This window comes from Grampus griseus (genome assembly GCF_964374135.1).
Source record: "Grampus griseus genome assembly, chromosome: 6".
NCBI lineage: Eukaryota > Metazoa > Chordata > Mammalia > Artiodactyla > Delphinidae > Grampus > Grampus griseus.
Window position 1 is genome coordinate 92613057 of NC_139000.1, and position 17617 is coordinate 92630673.

General features: G+C 42.6%; 1 protein-coding gene and 1 pseudogene across 2 annotated transcripts in view; both read right to left on the reverse strand.

Moving 5' to 3' along the window:
• Positions 1 to 17617, reverse strand: part of SHC3 (SHC adaptor protein 3) — a gene marked incomplete at both ends in the record, with an annotated part of 140916 nt that overhangs the window by 119003 nt on the left and 4296 nt on the right. The gene's annotated exons all lie outside the window — the stretch shown is intronic.
• Positions 1323 to 16388, reverse strand: LOC309823721 (keratin, type I cytoskeletal 25-like; annotated as a pseudogene). Its single transcript has 2 exons — positions 16314 to 16388; positions 1323 to 1912 (listed from the first exon to the last, which is right to left on the reverse strand). The product of its transcript is annotated as a keratin, type I cytoskeletal 25-like (transcript).

The window sequence follows — 17617 nt, forward strand, 5'->3', positions numbered from 1 at the left end:
ACTCTTGTGTTCAAGAGCAACTTCTCTACAAATAACAAATGTTGGAGACAGTGTGGAGAAAAGGGGATCCTCCTACACTGTTGATGGGAATGTAAAATGGTGCAGCCACTGTGGAAAACAGGATGGAGGTTCCTTTAAAAACTAAAAATAGAGTTGCCATATAATTTAGCAATCCCACTCATGGCATATATACAGAGAAAACTGTTAATTCAAAAAGACACATGCACCCCAATGTTCATAGCAGCACTATTTATAAACCAAGACATGGAAGTAACCTAAATGTCTGTCGACAGATGAATGGGTAAAGAAGAGGTGGTAAATATATATCTATATATAGATATAATGGAAATTTACTCAGCCATAAAAAAGAATGAAACAATGCCATTTGCAGCAACATGGATGGACCTAGAGATTATCATACTAAGTGAAGTAAATTGGAACGAAAAGGACAAATACTGTATGATATCATTTATATGTGGAATCTAAAATATGACACAAATGAACTTACTTATAAAACAGAAACAGACAGACATAGAAAACAAACTTATGGTTATCAAAGGGGAAAGGGAGTGGTGGAGGGAAAAATTAGGAGTTTGGGATTAGCAGATACCAACTGTTATATACAAAATAGATAAATAACAAAGTCTTATTGGATAGCACAAGGAACTATATTCAGTATCCTGTAATAAACCATACTGGAAAATAATATATGATATATATGCATATGTTCATACATATATATATATATGTATATGTTCATATATATATATATATCACTTTGCTGTACACCAGAAACTAACATTTAAATCAGCTATGTTTCAATTTTTTAAAAAAGAGCACCTTCTCACAATTTTCAAGTCAACCATGCCCACTCTCCCACTTACATAACATGGCATGTAATTCTGTCTGGTATTGCTATGAAATAATTTCAGGTTCCAAAATGATTTGATTTAGTGATGCTAAAGTTAAGATTATTTGTTATGAGTTAAGATTATTTAAAGTTAAGATTATTTGTTATTTATATATATATAAATATATATATACATTTTTTTAAAGGAAGAAGGTTTACTGACTACAAAGAATTGACAGCATTTTCTGTAAGGTAATCAAATGAGTCATCACATTTGTACGTGACGTTCTTCCAAATGAATGCGAAGATGCTATTGATAATGTTATTGATTGCCCAGAGAAAGGTTATATTTCAGTAACAGAAAGGCAAGAGGACAGACCTTTTTCTTAGGCTTGCTCATTTTTCCAGACAGATATAAAACACCTTCTCTTCTCAGAGAGTATTTGGCATATGCTCTCTCTTGTGTATCAAATTAATTGCTTTGAGATTTCTCCTCCAGGGAGTGGAGCCTGGTGATAAGTATTTTGCTGCTTTGGTCTACCTCCTCAAGGACTTTCTTAATCACTATGGGTTTGGCCAGATTTTGATTTGGTTTCCCACATTTCCAGATACATAATCTTTAGACTTGTAACCTTTGGACTCACAAGCCCCATCATCTCCACCGATGAGGAAACAGTAGGTCTCGATTTCTTTTTCCAGGTGGACTTTGATGTCCAGGAGCTACTCGCACTCCAGTTTCTGGCCCTCGGTCTCCATCCTGACCTGGTGCAGCTGTTCCTCCAAGGGCCCCAATCTGAGCCTGGATCTGGGCCAGCTGCACACAGTAGTTGCCCTTGGTCTCTGTCAAGGAACACTCCAGGAGTGTTTCGTGGCTAGGAGAGACTGAAGTTCAGTTTCCAGTGTTTGGACTGAGGTGGTGGCTCCCATATCCTCATACATCTGCTATTGCAGTGAAGCGCTGTTTTCATTGAACCAGGCCTCGGCATCCCTGTGGTTCTGCTTGGCCAGGGCTTCCTACTCAGCCTGCATGTTGTTCAGCAGAACCGTGAGGTCCACACCGGGCTGTACATATTTGAGAAAAGGAAAACTCTAGATTTCATCAATTAACTTGCCTAATCTACTTTATATGGGATTTTGTATCCTTAAAGTTATATATTTATAAGATTTCCTCTAAAAATAGCCTGGAGTTTATTGAAATGTTACTGTCCACACAAGAAGAATGGGCCATACTTAACAGCACTAATTTTGCCAATATCATAGATTCTTTTTCATTTAAAAGTTCATGGACATAAACTAATCAATGGTGGCAGAAGTCAGAATAGTGGGTACTCTTGGATGGGTCCTGACTGGCTGGGGCATGAGGAAGCCTGGGAGGACCTGGGAATATGCTTTTGGTCTTTGTCAGGTACTTGTGTGGGTGTGATGTATTTGTATATATATGGTGCTCTTTGAGCTGAACATTCAAGGTTGCATGGTCCACTATGTAGTCAACAAAAAGAATAAAAGATCATTATTTTAAGAAAACCCTTGGGCTTCCCTGGTGGCGCAGTGGTTAAGAATCCTCCTGTCAATGCAGGGGACACGGGTTCGAGCCCTGGTCTGGAAAGATCCCACATGCCATGGAGCAACTAAGCCCGTGCGCCACAACTACTGAGTCTGTGCTCTAGAGCCCTCAAGCCACAACTGCTGAGCCCACAGGCCACAACTACTGAAGCCCGTGTGCCTAGAGCCCATGCTCTGCAACAAAGAGAAGCCACCACAATAAGAAGCCCGCACACCACAACAAAGAGTAGCCCCCACTCACCACAACTAGAGGAAGCCCGCACACAGCAACGAAGACCCAACGCAGCCAAAAATAAATTAATTTTTTAAAAAAATTAAATTTATTTATTTATTTTTGGCTGCATTGGGTCTTCATTTCTGTGTGAGGACTTTCTCTAGTTGCGGTGAGCGGGAGCCACTCTTCGTCGCGGTGCGCGGGCCTCTCACTGTCACGGCCTCTCTTGTTGCGGAGGACAGGCTCCAGACGTGCAGGCTCAGTAGTTGTGGCTCATGGGCCCAGTTGCTCCGCGGCATGTGGGATCTTCCCAGACCAGGGCTTGAACCTGTGTCCCCTGCATTGGCAGGCAGATTCTCAACCACTGCGCCACCAGGGAAGCCCCTAAATTAATTAATTTTTTTAAAAACTTTAAAAAAAAAGAAAGCCCTCAAAGTCATTTTATTTTTAATAGTCAACTTTTTTTGATGAATGATGTATGTTCATTGTACAAAAATTTGGAAAACACAAACAAGCATCAAAAGATGAAAATCATTTCTAATCAACCCACCAGAATAACTTGGCTTTATAATAAATGTTGTTTGAAGCCCTGTAACAGCTCAGTTTCTGTTCCCTGGCTTATAGGGCAGCTGTCAAGCTCTTTATCAGAACCTATCAACTTCAACACTGACACTAGAAGCTATGGCCGCATAGACACCACACACCCACAATGCAACCTGTTTCCAGCATCCATGCTGCTTCTTCCCAGCAGCAAAAACCAGTTGGCTGGTTTTCAAAACCAGTTACTGGCAATTACCTTGTTATTCACCCTCCATGACAAAACCCATGCTGTTCATACTGCAGCCCCAAAGAAAATTTGCAGAAGCTGTGAAGCTGAGAACCCAAAATAGGCACCAGGAAGACCAAGCAATCACTTCCAGCTTTCATCCCATCGAGTCTCAGCCTCACGTCCACCTCAGTGGCATCGAGAGCAGTGCTGCACCATCACATCCATCTCCTGGAATGGATTCACACGTTAGGAAGTTGAGCTGACACAGAGTTGGAGTTATAATCTTCTGATATGACAGTACTCTTTCTTGACTAAAGTAAATGAATAATCAATCTCTTTGACTGAAGACAGAGGTCATCCCTGACTCATGGAACTTTGGAGAGGTGAGCTCCAGATTCAATAATAGGGACACAGATGGCTCAAATAGCAAATTTTCAGGAAGCTTCTGTCACCTGCCAGGCACTGTGCCAGTTGCCCTACTAATGTTCATTCACTGCACTCCTCCTGACTACTCTATAAGACGATGCTGTAGTCACCCCCATTTCAGATAAGGGACTCGAGTCTCAGATGTACCTCTTCCTGATAGGCATCACCCTGTGGAAGGGAAGATTAAGAGTTAAGTAGAGTTGTCACATGTCCAGAGAACCCGGAGTACCTGCTGTTAAGAGTAAAGCGAGAAATGTGTCTCCGGTGCAGTGGCACAAAGGTCACATGACGTGAAGAGGTAGATGCCGCAGGACAGTCTTGTGGGAATAAATGGGTTGGATGTTGAGAGAGGTAACAGCCCACTTTCAGTTTCCCTATTTCCTTTATCAGATTCTTTTCAGCTCCCTTACAGGGAAGAAATTAGCCATTTGGTTCCATAGGAACCCTATGTCTTAACGTTTCCTTAGCTAGTGCGACAATTCTCTTTTAATCTTTCATCTCACAGGGAAAATTATTAATACAAATGCCATATAGGCTTTCATCAAAAGAGCCAGGATGTCATTGTAAATGTTAGCTGGTGGCGTGTGTCATCCATCTCATTTACGATGAGGAAGCTGAGTCAGAGAGAGGAAGTATGACTGGGGTTTGGTTAAAAGTAAATCACTGTGCTTCATTTCATCTGAAAATCACAGCAATGCAATAGGCCACATCTGCTATTCAAAGTCAAAGGAAAAGATGGAAGAAATATTCCCAAAATACATATTGGTATTATAGCTAAAGTCCTGTTCTAGTTCATGTGTAAAGGAGGCAAAGCTGACCAGCCCTCTTTATCCTATGGAGTGTGTCTCCATTCACCACTCTCATCCTCACTCTGACACTGAACTAGCTGCTTGGTCTCAGAAGATACATTCTCTCACCTTGAGCTTTCGTTTTCTTCACCTCCCACCATCTGAAAAAATAAATAAAAAGATCATTGGACAAGATGGCCCCTGAGGTCTGCTTAGCTTCTCTCTGTGTAGCTGAACCCCTTGTAGGCCTAGTGCCAACAGTCACCTTCTTCTGTGGGCCCACTCACAGGGCCTTGAGCCCCAGTCTCAGTACTGGGCCTCCGTTTAATTGCACCAGACTATATCTGGATTCCTGGCTTTGCATTCCACTCCTTGCCACACTCCCTTTGCCCGGAGCCTACCTCACTGTCCTGGCTCTTAGGGAGCTGCCACCAGCCCAGGGTCTGGACTCTAACAACTGAGAACAAGGCCAAGCTGTCTCGGAAGCCTTGTCAGGGCTACAGGATCTGTTGAAATAACCCCTTATACATTCCTAGGATTGGTGACTTGTATCTTCTCTCTTTTGATCTTTGTCAGTCTTGCTGGGTTTATTCATTTTATTGATTTTTTTCAAAGAAACAGATTTTTGTTTTATTGACTTTTTTCTATTGATTTTGTTTTTCATTACATTGATTTTGCTTTTATCTTTGTTATTTTCTTATGGCTGCTTGCTTTGGCTTTATTTTGTTCTTTTTTAGTGTCGAGCTAGATACTTGGATTATTGGTTGGAGAACTTTTTTCCAATGTAAGCATTTGTGGCTATATATTTCCCTATTGGCACTATTCTAGCTGCATCCCACATATTTTGATATGATGTAGTTTCATTTTCATTCAATTCTATGTATTTTAAAATTTCCTTTGAAATTTGTCCTTTGTCCCATGGATTATTTATAGGCATGTGGCTTAATTTCCAAGTGTTTGGATATTTTCCTGCTGTCCTTCCTTATTGCTTTCTAACTTGAATCCATTGTGGTCAGAGAACATAATCTGTATGATTCCAATTATTTTAAACTTGGTTAGATTTGCTTATTTTATGGCTTGAGGAATGATCTGTCTTGGTAGATGTTCCATGGGCACTTGATAAGAATGTTTATTCTGCTGTGGTTTCATGGAGGACTCTATAGATGTCTACTTGATTCTGTGGTTGATTATGATGTTCAGCTTTGGATATCCTTGATGATTTTAAGCACAGTAACCTATCAATTGCTCAAAGTGGGCTGTGGAAATCTCCATCTATAATTATGGATATATACAAGCATTTCTGTACTCATTTCTACTATAAGAATTAGTTCATATTACACACACGTTGTTGCACCATGCTCTTCTCAGCCAGAGATGCCTCTTTTCCAATAAACCATAATAAAATTCTAATTCACTGTTTTAAATGTCTATATGTTACTGCATGGTTTTGAATGCATCAGAACTTATAGCACCACTCTATTGTGGGACATTCACTTTGTTCTGTGGGTGGCATTATTCCCACTGATGATTCCACTGGCCTTCTTAATTGCAATTCTGAGTTTTGATGACAAAGGCTGATGGTTGGAAGTTCTCAATTGTTGAGTGGCCTATAGTAGGAGGGTCGGAGGGCAGAGGTGAGTTTACACTGAGCCTTTAGATAAAAGGAAGTGTGACTCTGAAAATCATCTGCTTGTAGATTATAACAAATAAGCCATAAAGAAAACCCTATCATCCTTTCTTGGAAAAAGGAGCAGCTGTATCTTAGACAAAGATGAATTTATCTCTGTCGTGTAGGCATATGAAATAAGGTCCAAATTATTCTCAGGACACAACAAAACTCTACAAACAGAATATACACCAACCCAAGCAATTCCACCAAATTCTTTACATGAGCAAAATCTCTTAAATGTAATTTACAAACTAAGACGTAAACAGATAAGAGAATCCAGGATATCGTGAGATCAGGACTGTTGACTGAGTGAGAAATGTTTAGCTTGGAGAGGAGAAAGTGAGGGAAATATACCTCCAGCTCCCAGCATCACGGAGGGAGGTTGCCTAGTGTAATCCAAAAAGGACCAGCAATGGACTGGTTCCCCCATTGAACAGGCAGCATCCTGACTCCAAGGGGCTACAGCCCCTGTTACCGACAAATGGCAGCCAACATCTCAGCGTCCCTTTGACTGTGGCCAGTCTGCAGTGGAATGTCTTCCCGCCGGCCCCCCCGCGCCCCCCCCCCCCGCAACCGCCCCGTCAAATGCCATGCCCACTCCCGCCTCCAAAGTGTCTCTCACTCTGGTTCTCCTGCTTGAACATCCTCCATCCCTCCACCTACCCAGATCTGGACGATCTTTCAGGACCCAGAAAAAAATCCCACACCCTCTGAGAAGCCTTTCTTGATAACTCCAGCCACCACCAATCTCTCACCATGCCATTAGCACCTTATTAAACATGATATTTTTTTCTGTCTTTTTAAAATGGAGCAGCTTTTCCTCCTCAACTGGATCACAAGTCCCTTTCGGAAAATCACCCTGTACCTCTTTCACAATCTACAATACCTTCCACAGGACAAGGCAAGTGACTGAGCCCTCAAAAAGTACTTGTTGATACACTCATTTTCCCTCATTCTTTTTCATAAATCCACGTGCTTTAATTAAAGGTGGGGGCACGTGGAAGTGTGCAGGAGTTTAGCTTTCTGTTTGGAAATGTCCTGGTGACATTTGGCTATACAATATTTTACCTTAATAATGCTTATTCATGGCTATCATTAAAGTTGATTATCTTACTGAAACCCTTCTGTAATTAGCTTTAAAGAAAAAGAGCAATAAAAACAAAATTCATGGGTCTGCTAATAAGGCTTCTCATCTATGGAACAGCCTGTAAAGACTTTGGGTGGGCTGTGTCATACATGCCAGTTCATGGAAAGAACAATCATCAAGGGATTTTTAAACAGAATGGAGTTCAAAATGTGCCTCTCTGAAGTTACATTCTTAATCACCAACCATATATAAATAGGCCCACAGGTCACCCTCCTCACCAGTCTCTTTTGTTCTGTCACATTCCCCAGTGTCCTACAGTCACCTTGATTCCTCCTTCTTCACGTGTTAAGTGTTTATCACTGGCTCTTTCCCCAGGGAAGTTTTGGGAAGAGCCAGCTGACCTCCTTTTCCACAATTCATGGCCTTCTATCACACATCTGTAAAGCCCCCTCTGGAGAATGATTTCCTTGAAAGCAGGGACCATTTAATTCATCTTGGATTCTCAGGAGCCCCAGCAATAGGCATCCAGTAGGTTCCCACTTAGCATGGATTGAATCAATGAACACAAAGACAAACCCACAGGGCTATGGAGATCCTAAGACGTGATCATTAACTCTGCCTCATACACTCTGCTGCTGAGTCTTGAAAACTAGCAGTTATTTCAGACCAAGATAGAGTGGACAGAAAGGGCCCAGAGCGGGAGAATTTGAGCTAAGGCCAGAGTTGCAACTGGTTTGGGGAAAACAAGCTGTTTCATGTGGCTGAAATATTGGTGGTTGAGGGGCAAAAGATGAAGCTCAAGAGCTAAACTGAAGCCAAACCATGAAAGTTTGTGTGTCATAATAAGGCATTTGGATTGACTTCTACAAGCAAAGGCAAGCAACAGAGAGCTTTTCATTAGAAAGATGAGAGATATTTATTTTACAAAGGTAAATGATTCACCACATTAATAGAAAAAGGGTGAAAAATATATATTTATCTCAAATGCTAATTTGGAAGTTCATTTGGAAAACTAGGGTTATAGGAAATGTTTATTAACTTGTAAAAGTGTATATAATAGTAAATGTCCTCCTTTATAATAAGTACAGAAGACTGACTTTGTAGCCAGAAGTGAAAAAGTCACCTTCAATAAATGGATAAAGAAGATGTGGCACATATATACAATGGAACATTACTCAGCCATAAAAAGAAATGAAATTGAGTTATTTGTAGTGAGGTGGATGGACCTAGAGTCTGTCATACAGAGAGTGAAGTAAGTCAGAAAGAGAAAAACGAATTCTGTATGCTAACACATATATATGGAGTCTAAAAAAAAAAAAAATGGTTCTGAAGAACCTAGGGGCAGGAAAGGAATAAAGACACAGACGTAGAGAACGTACTTAAGGACACAGACATAGAGAACAGACTTAAGCACACAGGGAGGGGGAAGGGCAAGCTGGGACAAAGTGAGAGAGTGGCATGGACATATATACACTACCAAATGTAAAATAGATAGCTAGTGGGAAGCAGCCACATAGCACAGGGAGATCAGCTCCGTGCTTTTTGTCCACCTAGAGGGGTGGGATAGGGAAGGTAGGAGGGAGATGCAAGAGGGAGGAGATATGGGGATATATGTATATGTATAGCTGATTCATTTTTTTATAAAGCAGAAACTAACACACCATTGTAAAACAATTATACTCCAATAAAGATGTTTTAAAAAATATTAAAAATAAAAAAGTCACCTTCACCAATAGAATTGATTACTGTACTCTAGGTCCCATGAATGTAATAAGAAAAGAAAAGGTTAATATTAGCTAAAACTTATTGTACACAGAGGCAAAAATATTTGCCCAAATGGAAAGATTCATGTAGAAGAATGTTCATTATTTTACAATCTGTGATAAACTGGAAACTATCTACATGTCTAACAATAGGGAACTGACTGAATAAGTATTAGCACCTCCTTGTATATGAATATTAAGCAAATGCCAAAAAGAATGAAGCAGAATTATAGGTACTAATATTGAAAGATTTCCAAAGCATATTAAATGAAAAGAGCAAGTCACAGAACTATGTATGTAGAATACTTTGCTTTGTGAAACAGAAAGGAAAAAGAAAAGATAAAAGAAAGGAAGAAAAATAAGTGTGTATGTGTGTGTCTGGAAATATAAATAACAAACAGGTGATGGTGATTACCTCTGAGAGGAAGAAAATTAGAAGGGAAAGCAGCTGAAGGGAAACTTTGAAACATCTAAGTAAGACTATGTTTTTTAGCCAATTTAAAAAGAAGAGTCTTTCCCAAAGGAATCATCTGAAGACCAGTTAGTTTATTGTAATAATCACAGAAAGAAATGGTGAAGGCATGAATCAGGACAAAAGGAAGGGAAAAGAAGATCTGAAACCCTGTTGAGCAGAAATGATAGTTTAGTGACTGAAAAGATGTAATAAGTTTAGGAAAAGGAGGTATTCAAGGATGGCAATGAGGTCTCGAGTTTGGGAAGCAGGTGAGCCGTGACACCATTAACTGAGGAACAGAATGTAGGTGGGAAAGGTCATGAATTCAGTTTGAGACCTATTTCATTTAAGAGGCCATGCAACAGTGGATGGGCATGTTGGATGGTCAGTAAGCAATACAGACCTGAGCCCAATGTATGCCACTGCCCTTTGACACATGACACTGGTCCAAGCCACCTTCACCGCTCCTAATTGTCTCCGAACTGCCTCTACTTTCATTTCTGCCTTTCCAATCTGTTCTCCCCACAGAAGATAGAATAATCTTTCAGAAAATCTCCAGTGGTTTCCCACTGCACTTGCCTGGTGCTGGGACACCTCCTAGGTACCCTCCCCCTGACTCAATACACTAATTACATTGGATACAGTCAGTTTCTATCTCCTCCTCCTAGAATGCAGTACACATGCACGCACACACACACTCATGCACAAAAACACCTGCACACCAATCCCATCCATTTTCCTGGGTATCTAGGGCTCCACTTCCGTATCACCTCCTCAGAGAAGCCAATCTTGATTTCTGTAACCTCACTACCAATGTGATCTCCTGGTATTTTCTCTCATCTGTCTCTACTACTGACACTGAAAGAGCAGGAAGCATGCTTATTTAATCACCTCTTTATCCCTAACTCTTAGGACAGGGCTACCCCAGAATGGCAATTCAATAAACACTAGTTGAATGAAATAATTGATTAGTATATTGATGGAGGAATAAATTAATAAGTAGAGGGTAAGTCTGTTCACAAATAATCAGAAATAAGAAAAAATAAAGAGGAACCTGCACAGCAGATGCTGGGAGTCTGGGAGAAAGGTTGTGAGGTGACAGCACCAGGTGAAAAGGAGTTTTTGATTTTATAATTAGGGGGTCACCAAGGAACCTTTTCCAGACACTGTCTGCGGATCGGGAGCAGCCAATTGTCTCACGTTGGTGTAAATAAGGTGAGAGAAAGTGAAATGAGGAAGGAGGGGGTGGGAGAGGGAAGAAGGGATGCTTGGAGGGGAAGCTGTTTTAGGTACAAGAAGCCTAAGGATGAGGTCCACAAAAATAAGTTATATTTTTTTAAAGGTAATACTCAAAACTCATCACTTGCTAATCATTGTGTGACATGTTACTATCGTCTACACCCTTGAAGTTGAGACTCTGCAAAGCTGTGTTACTGCACATCCTTTCCCACCTCCCAGTGGAAGCAGGGTATAACTATTTATACTACAGGAACTGGCAAACCCTATAAATCATGACGTTTTAGTCCACAAAGCCAGGTGTTAACGTTTCCCCGCATAGCCCTTCCCTGGGAGCCTTAACCAACAGATAGCACAGGAATGAGGGTTGGGGCGGGGGAGGCAGGAGGGTATTTGCAATAAAAGGACAGGAGTTTGTGGGCCACACTGGAATATCAGAACCCCCTCTCCTGGCCATCATTTGATGACTTTTATTTTCTTCTCGCACGTGAGTAAATAAGTCTCTCTGCAAACAAGGTTATTATCTATTACAGGAGTTGCTACTTCCAGCAAAAAAATCACAGCTCAGTCCTTTAGATCGTGCAGCCACCACCGCCTCACAAATAACCATCCATAAAATAGCAGTGTCTCCAGCTCAGGGACCAGGAGGAGAGCCTGGAGGGGCCAGTCCTGAAGGAGTGAGACCAGTGGGACCGGTGAACTTGTTACAACCTCCGGTGATGACGTTAGGTGTGACACCATCATACATCAGGTGCAGGAGGCCGTTCCAGCCTCCATTCTGGACAAGTATACAAACCACAGACACACACTATTACCACTGGTCCTATAAAGACCTATTTCACAGCTCTTCTGGTGAGTAGGGGGTCATAGTTCATCTGTCTCGTATTCCAGGACCTTAGTTTGAGGGTTAGGCTTGAGGAATTTTTAAAGGTGTCTCCATTTGGTGCCCACAGAAATGGTAAAGAAACCTGAGACTCTTCCAGGTGGGTTATTTTGTCATTTCTTACTCTCATCTCCATTCTTCCAGAGAATATGAATCTCCTTAAGTGTTTGAGTCAGCTAGTGGCCACTCTAGATGAGACTCCAAAAGTTTGTGTACAGCCTGTGATGGTAAATTTCACGTGTTAACTTGGCTGGGCCACTGGGTGCCCAGATACGTGATCAAACATGATTCTGGGGGCTTCCCTGGTGGTGCAGTGGTTGAGAATCTGCCTGCTAATGCAGGGTACACGGGTTCGAGCCCTGGTCTGGGAAGATCCCACATGCCGCGGAGCAACTGGGCTTGTGAGCCACAACTACTGAGCCTGCACGTCTGGAGCCTGTCCTCTGCAACAAGAGAGGCCGCGATAGTGAGAGGCCCGCACACCATGATGAAGAGTGGCCCCCGCTTGCCACAACTAGAGAAAGCTCTCGCACAGAAACAAAGACCCAACACAGCAAAAATAAATTAATTAATTAATAAGAACAAGTCACCAAGACCTGCAATTAAAAAAAAAAAAAAAAAAGATGATTCTGGGTGTTTCCGTGAGGGTGTTTTTGGATGACTTTAGTATTCAAATGGATAGACAGACTGAGTAAAGCAGACTGCCCTCCCTAATGTGGGTGGGCCTCATCGAATCAACTGAAGGCCTGAAGAGAACAAAAAACTGACCCTCCTGGGAAAAGAGGGAATTCCTCCTACCTGATGGCCTTCAAGCTGGGATAATGGCTTTTTCCTGCCTTTGGACTCAAACTGAAACACTGGCTCTTCCTGGGTCTCAAGCCTGCTGACTCACCCTGCAGACTTCTCAGCCTCCATAATCACATGCACCAATGCCTCATCACAAATCTCCTTCTATATATATGCACATCCTATTTGTCCTCTTTCTCTGGAGACCCTGGACTAATCCACTACTATAAAAACAGTTTGGGAGAAAACCTGTTCCTAAAAGGATCATCTGGTTGCTAGAGGAGAACCCACCAGGGCCAGGAGGTAGGGTGGTCCAGGGGAGCCTGAGCAGGGTGGGTGTGGAGGTACAGCTCCCACCCCATCCCCTGGGGGTGTCCATCAGAGGCATCTCCTGAATCCCAATGTCATCAGCTCTGAAGGAGAAATCACAGAGGCTGGCCCACCTCCTCTGCCTCGGGGACCACAGAGTCGAATGCAGGGATGTTCCAGGGCCTGTGACCCTGACCGCGCTCTGCCAGACTTGGAACCGCTATTAAGCCTAATCCTGCAACTTACTCATCAGAACCTTGAGTTCTGTCAGTGCTGATGTGGGAGCCCCCCCAGCTCCGCAGGATTCAGGAAGCGGGGGAGGGGTGTCGATGGCTGTGAGCTGACACCTGTAGAAGCTGGCTACCGGGCACCTTTTAGATCATTTCTCTTTTTTTTAATGTTGATATATTTTGTATGTTGTATGTATGTGTGAAAATTTCCACAGCAAACGTCTACATTTTATAAAGAAAGGTTTACAAAAGAACCAGGTGAGTGACATCACAAGAGTGACATCTCTGCTGCCAGCAAGAGAAGGTGGCTGTTCAGTCTCTGTCTTTCGAGTCCATGACCGTGTTTCTCTGGGGGCCCTGGGGCCCATCTGAAGACAAGTCCCAGCCTCTGGAGGCTGCCTTTCTCTGCCTGTCCCTCTCATCATTCCTGTCTTTTAGAAATAATTCAGTGTCGGCAGAAGCAGGCTGTGGGGACTTCTGCTTGAACAGGCCTCTGCTCAGGAAGATCAGAGGATCCAAACTGAGGTCCGGAGGGAAAGGAAGTGAGATGGATGTGCCAAATCCTAGGAGGTAAAGGGCTCTTCAGGATCCAACATGGTGCAGCCCAGTGGTCCCAGCAGGACCGAGTTGCGTGCATACACTGCATCCACCTCCAGGAGGACTGATGTGTCGTGAAAGGGGCTGGCTCTTCCACACAAAGAACACTCAAAACAGTTATGTTTTCATTGTTTTCTCCCAAGAGGTAAAAGCATTGTTACTCCCTCTTTGGGGGAAAGCATAAGGGACCCTGATTTTATAGTGTTTCTGCTGAAAACCAGGCTAGGGCTAGTTTTCCATCAAGAGAGCTAGAACTGTGTTGTGGTTTTTCAAGATGTTTTTAAACGGAAGGTTTCTATATGGGCAAATAGTATTAGAAATGCTGAATATTTGCAAAGCAAAAAGCAATAGGATTGAACCTTATCTGTCGGTCCCTCTAGAATGCCAAACAATTATATTTAATTGTCAGAAGGATCCCAGCAGAGAGCACTACTGGTGGGAAGTTGGGTGAAAGTCAAGTTCCACTGAGTTTGCAGGTTTGATACAAGTTTAAATTCTTAAAATTTAGAAAGAAATCTTTGCTGCTTTTTCTGCCCATTCAATAGACAGAAGTGAGGAAATGCTCTTCTGAGGGGCCTTCACTTTAGAAAAACTACACATTTCAAATGACACACTAGGATGGCTTCAAGTCTAAAGTAAGCAGCCAGCGTTGGGAATTCTCTGGCCATCCAGTGGTTAAAACTCCACGTTTCCACTGCAGGGGGCACTGGTTCAATCCCTGGTGGGGGAAGTAAGATCCCACATGCTGTGGCCAATAAATAAATATAAATAAATAAATAAATAAATAAATAAATAAAAATAATAATAAATAAAGTAAGCAGCGTCGTAACAACAAGCTCTTTGGACATTCTTTCTCAGAAAGCCTTGGCTTTGAGGGGGTTCAGATATTCTGATGCCACTGGGCATCAGGAACACCAGTGATAAGGTGAGGCTCCAGTCCCTCAGCTCTCCCTTCTCTGCAGCTTCTCTTCCAGCATCTAGGTTTCTCTACAGCTTCTGCAGGAGATGAGATCATGGCTAGAAACCCAGATCTCTGCAGGAAGGTGGTAGAACTTGCCAGACCTCTCTTGTCGAGAGGCAAGGCAAGTCTGAGCCCAGAATCTGAGGGCCAAAGACCATGGGTGCCCTGAGCTGCCATCAGCTGCCAAGCAAGAGCAGAGGCTGATCCGAACCTGAGGCACCGCACAGAGTCAAGAGGATGCAAGGGGATGCCAGCTCCCCAAGAAGAGTAGCAACTGGTCCTCTCCTCCCAGGCATATCAGGGGTGCACATGGCACCTTCTGCCCACCAAGGTGAAGAGCACAGCATTGCCTGAACCATGGAAACTCCGTCTTTGGCCTGGCATCTTGCTGGAATCCAGTGGTTCTCATGGAGATTCCTGGCCCCCCCACCCTCCAAGTTTAACTAGTGCCGTTCTGTTTGTTTTAGGGAAACCTCGCCAATCCTAGTGCTGGGAGGCACAGACTGACACACAGCAGCATGCCACCCTGGTGGAGGGGAGGGAAGAGGCAAAACCACATGGGGACAGAATGATTTGTTGTTTATTTACCTCAACTGAAAATCAATACTTATGAATTTGCAGGACCAAAAGCAACTTGTAAGATTATTGTATGATTGCACACACACACACACACACACACCCCACGGTCAGCATCCATCCTGTTGTGCACTTACACACACACACACAGAGTTAACATCTACCTACTCAGTAGGCCATTCTTACACTTAATGCCTCCCACCATAAAGACATTCTTTATCCACTGCATATTGTAGATTTCTTCTGCTAAAATTCTAATTTTTTTCTTGTCCTTTACCCAGGAAATATGCACAACTGATCATTTCTTTCCATTTCATATGAAACTATCTTATTTCTTTTTTTTAATAACATCTTTATTGGAGTATAATTGCTTTACAATGGTGTGTTAGTTTCTGCTGTATAACAAAGTGAATCAGCTCTACGTATACATGTAATCCCCATATCCCCTCCCTCTTGCATCTCCCTCCCTATCCCACCCCTCTAGGTAGACACGAAGCACCGAGCTGATCTCCCTGTGCTATGCAGCTGCTTCCCACTAGCTACCTATTTTACATTTGGTAGTGTATATATGTCCATGCCACTCTCTCACTTTGCCCCAGCTTACCCTACCCGCTTCATGTGTCCTCAAGTCCATTCTCTACATATGTCTTTACCCCTGTCCTGCCCCTAGGTTCTTCAGAACCATTTTTTTCTTTAGATTCCATATATGTGTGTTAGCATATGGTATTTGTTTTTCTCTTTCTGACTTACTTCACTCTGTATGACAGACTCTAGGTCCATCCACCTCACTACAAATAACTCAATTTCGTGAAACCATCTTATTTCTAAATTCAGTAATTCCATTTAACTTAATTTGTCCTCAGGTATTTTCATTTAAAATGCTGAATCCTCATTGTGCTTCTCTCTGAACCCCACAAAACTTTCTGGGCAGCAGCACCATGGGGTCTGGCCCTGGCCCGGAGAAGCACACCCTGATACAGCGGTGCAGCCCAGAAGCCCCGTTCTTCCAGATGCATGAGGTGCAGGAGCAAGGAACTGCCCCAGCCATGACACTGCCTCCTCCCCCATGTCACAGGAGCCTGGCTGAGCTTGTGCTCAGCCCACCCTCTACTTCCTGCGGCCCCATGTAAAGGTCCAGAGAGGCGGGCTGACCTCTTGAGCTCCACACTCTGAGGTGGCCAAGTGGATCTGGGGTCCCAGTGTCCAGGCGCCCCCCAGACCCTCCATGTCCAGGCCACGTCCCTGCTGGGAGACACGACAACCAAGCAAGGGGCTGCAGGCTTCACAAACCCTTCAGGATGAGCCTGTTGGCTGGAAAGACAGCCTCTTACATGTTTTACATGTTTGCTGCCCAAGTGTCCCATTACCACTACTTTGCTTCAATGATATTTATCATGTATTCCCCAAAAGCTAACATATATTCAAAGACAGAACAGAGTGGTAGCGTAGAAGAGCAAGAAGTCTACTCTTTGTGAGATTAAAGTTTCATCAAAAGCTTATGTTTTGGAATTATTTTCTCTTAAACATGAATATAAAAGCAATGAATGAAATAATCAGGTATTTCTGGAAATAAAACATTTACTATTTTCTAATGACCCTGTCCAAAGTCATTACATGTTGTGTGTGTGTGTATGTGTGTGTGGTGTATGTGTGATGTGGTGTGTGTGTATGTGTGTATATGTGGGTGGGACAGGGTATATGTGTGTGTGTGTGTATGTATATGTGTGATGTGTGTGTGTGTATATGTGGGGGGATAGGTTATGTACGTGTATGTGTGTGTGTGTGTGTGTGTGTGTGGTATATGTGGGGAGGTGGGCTATGTATGTGTGTATGTGTGGTGTGTGTGTGATGTAGTGTATATGTGCACACACACATTTAATGCATCTGTTATACTTGTGTCACATAAAAAAAGAGATGTCCAGATCAAATTAGTAATTTTGTCTATTAATCTCAAAAGAGTTTCTTAAACTGTTTTTCAAACGATTTAGACAATTTACATGTAAGCCACCCATTTATGAGATTTTTCAACAATTTTAAGAAAAAAATCAACTTTTAAAGTTGTCTTCTACATCAAGGAACAATTTTTTAATCTAAAATTAAAGCAAAATTCAATCAGTCTCACCATAATGATATATCATGGCTATACTTGAAATAGCTTTGTTGATGACAGTTTAATATGACCTTAGCTCACAGTTATCAAAAGAACACAACGTTAAGAAAAAAAAGTTTAGATATTTTTGCTAAGAAAAAGATTTAAAATATTTTTAAAGACAGTGAAAAAACTACCAACTGAGAATAAATTTTAGAGTACAGTTAATAAAGACCATCTAGGGCTTCCCTGGTGGCACAGTGGTTGAGAGTCCGCCTGCCGATGCAGGGGACACGGGTTCGTGCCCTGGTCCAGGAGGATCCCACATGCCACGGAGCGGCTGGGCCTGTGAGCCATGGCCTCTGAG